Below are 5,748 nucleotides of genomic sequence, written 5' to 3'. Positions count from 1 at the left end.
CGGGCCGGCCCGGGCACGGCCGCGGCGCTCCGGGAGGCGGCTGGGAGCGGAGCTGGGGCAGTGGGAGCTCCGCTGCCGTCGGGGGCGGCTCCTCGTTACATCCCGGTCGCTTGGTGTCCGCTGTGCTCTGAACAGCACCTCCCAGTACCGATTCTCTGCCTCAACAAAACACGCTGGTTCTCCCGCTCGCCACAGCCGTGGGGTACGGGAAAAGGCAGCTACCGGCCCGCCCGGTAAGGAGACAGCTGGGCGGCGTGCAACGGCTGCGGACCGCAAGAATCTGCTTGGAAAGTAAAACAGCTAGAAAAAGAGGAAGGTGGGGGAGCAGCTAACCGTTACAGTGCCGGTGGTTTTTGTCCCTGTGTTGCATTTTACAGGAGAACGTAAGATACTGTTGTGGGGTTTTTTTGTGTGTGTGAAAGACCTTGACGAGGTCTTGGGAGGGCTGGAGTGCGACATCACAGATGGTGATTGGATGAAACTCACTCACTGCACCGTGGGGGAGCAAATAACTTAACGTTTGCCTCAGGTTTTGCCCTTCTGTCTGATCTCCGTGTTCCTCAAAGCCTCAGACACCAGCCAGGCCTCGTGTCTGTTCTCCAGTGGCCAAACAGCATTAGCAGTGGCTGCTTCCAAGTCCCAATGACGTTTTATTCATTTGAGATTTCCACAAAGCATTTGCTTTTAGGAATAAAGCCTTTCTGCTGCAGATTGAGAATTAAACGGGTTTGTTGCTTTTGTAATGCACTTTTAAAGCCTCTTGACAGGACACAGCCTTGGAGAAGTGAACTAGGTTTGGGAGGGGGGATAACCACCCACCCCCTGCTCCCTAACCTGCTCTGCCCAGGTCAGAGTGGGCCACAGAGCGTGTTCCTGCTGCTGTCACATGGGCTCTTGTGCTGGTCGTATAACTGGGCCAGGGCAGACATGGCACTGCTGTGCTCCCGTGCCGGCGCTGCTGTCACAAGGGGTTCCTGAAACTGTAAGGTGGCTTAGGAAAGCGCATCCAGAAAAGTCATGTAAAACACACACGCTTAGCACCTCTCCAGATTAAGCCACCTCATGCTGGTACCTGGCAAATCATCTCAGCATTACAGACCCCAGCTCTGGCAGCATCTGATCAAATCCAGATAATCTCCCCTATCCCTGCTGTGTTTGTGACCTGTTGGGTGTCCCCCAAGTTCAGTTAGCAAAGGAGTGCAAGCAGCCACGGCCAGAATGATGCTGTCCAGTTGGCGAGGCCGAGGGAGGCCTCGTTAGAGCTCATTTGTACTGATTACAGACAATCCTCTCTCATCTCTCAATATTACTCAGTTTAAACTGCGATGCGCTTGGGTCAGGAGCACAACTTCACATAAACACTCTGTGTGTCACCAGGTTACTGCCATGAGCTTTAAAAATGAAGTGGGAAGAGGGATGGTGTGAATCAGCAGCAGGCTGAGGAGATGGCTGGCGCTGAGGTTACAAACAGCGATGTCCATGGGTGTGAATCCTCAGATTTCCCATCCTGAGACCCACCAGGACAGCAAAGGTCCCACCAAGGGCCACACACAGCCCCTTGTGGCCCAGGTAGGCTGTGGCAGCTGGCCCCGCTGACACTGGGTCAACAGGGCTTTCACAGTTCTCACACACAAAATGGCAGCAGGGGCCCAAGCGCTGGCTGGGCAGAGCCTGGCTGAAACCCTGTTGTGCCTCTCGGTGAGCTGGGAAGCGTGAGGCTTGTGGCAGGATCTTCGCTGCCTTGGTGGGCGCAAGGGCTTCATTACAAACCCAGCATCAAACTGCTCAGCCCAGAGCCCTGAGCAGGAATTCAGACATGAAGGGATTTACTAGCTAACATTTAGGCATGACCAGGACAGGTCCCTCAGCTGAAGGGGCCTCTTTGGCCCCAGACATGTACAAGGGCAGCTGGGCGCTAACCCAGCTCATCCCTCACCTTGGGAGTGTCACCAGGGGCTTTCGTGGCTGTGCCAAGCCTGGGGTTCCTGTCAAAGGCTCCCAGGGCTCCTGCACATCTCACAGCTAAAAACCAGCAACTCTTCCTTGAAAACAGAAGAGTTTCCTTGAAAAGGAAGAGTTCCCCTCCTTGAACAGAAGGGAAAACCCCTCTTTCCCCTCTGTCCAAGGACTCAGCCTTTTTAGAGGGCAAGGCACTGAGCATTGCAATACCTCCTCCCCCTTCTCAGTCAGAGCATCTTCCAGTAACTAGCCGGGATGATTATTTCCCAACGATCGGCAGCACATCGTGAAGCAAGAGGTATGAACCCAGCAGCAGCACGTGAGGAGGGACATTGGCTGTGCTCATCTGGGTGCAGAAGGAGCACTCGCTCTGGCTCACATCTGGCCACGGCCACTGGCAGAGGACGGCAGACATGCTGCGATGGCCTGTGTCTGCGATGTCCTACACTGCCTCCCCTAAATCGTTACTTGCGGTCACCAGCAACTTGATGCCAGCTTGTGCCCCAGACGTCAAAGGCTCTGCATCCTGTTACTAATCCGCTGAGCCATCAGTCCCTTGATGCAGGCTGCCTGTACACCAGTAACCTACAAGTGAAAGGCTCAGGCTTGTCTTCTCAATCCCTTGATCTCTCCCTGTCCCCTGGCAGCTCTGCCAAAATGACTCCAAGTCTTGAATCAGTCCTGCCCGGTCTGCTTACAGCCCTGATCGTTCACGGGCAGTGTGGGGCATGTCATTTGGGTATTAGCCATCTCCTGCAGTAAAAAGGGATCGGGATTTGGGATGTCCAAAAAGAGCAATGGAGACGTGAGGGTCAGTAGCAGACCTATGGCTAATGAGGCATCTGAGAACTCAACGCGAGCCAGCCCCACTGCCAGGGCCAGCTCCTGAACCACACAGGGCGAGGGGGCTCAGGTGCCCAGAGGGGACTGGCTCTGCCCTGCCATGTGGAGCTATTTGGAAGCCTCCCTGGTACTGTATTGGAGATGAGAGCAAAAGGATTATCTCTGGAATTAGATTATTTAGATTGGAGCTTTAATCTCTGACCCTGTTTGCACAAGAAAATAGTAGAACTCCCTGGGCTTATTTGGGGTTTGTTGTGCAAGTAAAACGAGGCTTGCAGCAAGAGCTTCTGCTGGAAGGAAAAAAAAATGAATGCTTTGGAGACATGTTCTGTCAGACCTGTTCACTGTATCATCGTGAGACCTGGCAGTAAAGACCTACAGATGATTTGCAGAGACCCAGCTTTCCTCAGAAGTAACTGTGGCTCCGGGACTGCCTCTGCAATGACACAAAGTTGTCCTGCAGCCATCCTTCCCCTAGCACCACTGCCTCTGTGTTTCCTGGGAAAACGAACACAGCTTTGCCGTGGTACGAACACAGGGACCTGCCGAAGTGAAAAACGGCAGTAGTTCGCAGAGAACGTCCCAACCACTGTGATGCTGTGCTGTGGGTCAGTGCAGCCTCTAGAAAGGGGTTCACAATTAATTTATTTAAAATTAAGACCGTGTCCTGCCATCTGCCACTGCGGGCAAAACATGCGGCTGCTCGGTGCAGGACCGGGGAAGGAGCAAGCAGAGGCAGCCACAGTGCTTGTTGCCACTGCCTGTGTGTGGGGCTTGTGCATGCTGGCTACGGCACGAGACAAGTCATCACCGGTCCCCACAGGCAGGCACAGCCACTCTGCTGCACGCAGGCAAGTGGCACAGCTGTCCTCTTGCTCTGCGTACACCATCACACTTCTTCCTCAACGGGCTCCACGGTAAGTGAAGCACACGTGCGTATCCACACTCCCTATGGCAGACACAAGCCTGCACAGGTCTCTCTGTTCCCAGTGTTATCCTAAGCACATATATAACTTCCCAGGACTCTGGACTCTTTCCAGTTTATCACCCTCATCTCCTAAGCATAATACAGCTGCTGTACCAGTAAATATGGAAATCTGTAAATATCCATTTTCCGATCTCTTGGCTCACACCCACATTTCTAAGACGGGACCAGCTCCATAGATACACACACATAGTTTGCATACACCCACTTGCCAGCAAACTCTTCTACTGCTGCACTCCCAGGTACCTATCTGCACCCCCTGCTTTTATGCATGCACACACAAACCTTTCCCAGTGCACACGCCTGTGCAAACACAAGTACACATGCACACACAAATATAAGGAGAAACATAGTTTTTCTATTGCTGGGGTATCAGCCATCGCTGTAGCTATGCGGGTTGGCACAGCAACAGGAAAGCAGAAGAGAAAATCCTCCTTTGGGACATGGATTTGTGGACCCCGAGAATTTGAAAGGGAACCTGGGAATTGAAAGAACTGAGATGGAGGAAGCAGGAGGATATTGGTCCTTAACCCCCAGTTGGAGTTAGGGGTAACTGACAGGAAAACAGCTCCCAGCCACACTGAGAAACATAGAGCAATGATGCTGCCCTTTGCAGCCAAGCAGAAATTAGTCCTGGTAACTTGGGACTGAGCCTCTGCATAGAGAGAGGGGACAACTGTAGGTCTGGCAGGGTAGGGGAAGGGAGTCGGAGATTGGGAGCACCTTAGGGAAAGGGGAAGGAGGATGGCTATCTGATGTGTCTGGAAACAGCTGGTAGGGCCTTGAGGCTGCTGTGGTGGTCACCGCTGCAGACACATGCAGCCTTTGTGAGTGTGAACAAGCAGGAGAGCAGGGCGCTGCCACATAAGGAGGGTCCCGGCGAATCCCTGGCTCCAACGGTGTTACAGCTCAGCTCCCACAGCACAGACCGCCTGTGCCCAAGCTCACAGTTGTGTTTGAAATGGTCTAAAAAGGGAAGGGGGGGGTGTGGCTATTGCTGCTTAACCCCCTCCCACCCAGCTCCCCCCTGTGCCCTTTTCCCCACTGCTCCTTGCCGTGACGCCGCAGGGGCTCTCACCCACCCCCATGCAGGTGGGGAGGACGCAGGGGTGAGGATCCTCCACGCTGCCCTCACCATGAGGCACCTCCAGGCCCCTTGGCCACGGAGACAGCAGGAAGGAGGGCAGAGCCCTGCCACAGGCTTAGTGGCCAGCAGTGACTCCCCTTCCTATGGCAAGGACTCACCCCCAGACCCCAGTGCAGATGCCGGGGTGTGCATCTACCGAAGCCCTTCTCCCCCAGCCCAGCCACCACCTCTCACAGGGACATCCAGGCTCCACATAATTTCAGCGTGCATATTTATCGCTTTCCCCCCACAAGACATGTATTTGAATTTACTCTTGGTAAACATAACCACAGGAGATGCGAATATGTGCTGGGGAAGCATAAATAACTCCACACAGATAGACACACACACAGACAGCAAACACAGACACGGTTCACCAAGGGAAACCAAGAAGTGCAGAGCACGCCCTGAGGCTGCCACCAGTCCCAATGGCTTTGCTCTCATCCACCAAGCCAAGAGGATTTCTCCTGCTTTTCCTTTGCAGCAGCTGGTGGGAGAATAAAGCTGGGGAGGAGGAGTCTAAAGTTGCAAATATCCCATGAAAGCATCATGGCAAGTCCTGGCTCTGCAGTTTCCTGTAATCATCTCCAAGGAATGGTTCCAGTTATAGGAAGTTGCAAGTCTTTCACAGTGTGAAAGGGTGGAGGGGCATGGGGACCACCATGAGGGAGGAGCAGCAGGTCATCTTGCAGTGTCCCAATTGCAGCCAGCCGATAAATCTTCATGTGTGAATGTTGGGGCTAGATGCTCCATCTAGGTCCTCTTCTGCCCTCTCTAAGGTGCTGATTCTTCTAAAGAATAATCTTTATTTATAATCTTCTGCTGAGACTAATCT

The sequence above is a fragment of the Leptosomus discolor genome, chromosome 16 (genome assembly GCF_034619465.1).
Source record: "Leptosomus discolor isolate bLepDis1 chromosome 16, bLepDis1.hap2, whole genome shotgun sequence".
In the NCBI taxonomy this organism is placed as follows: Eukaryota; Metazoa; Chordata; class Aves; order Leptosomiformes; family Leptosomidae; genus Leptosomus; species Leptosomus discolor.
Note: the sequence above shows the minus strand (reverse complement) of the source record.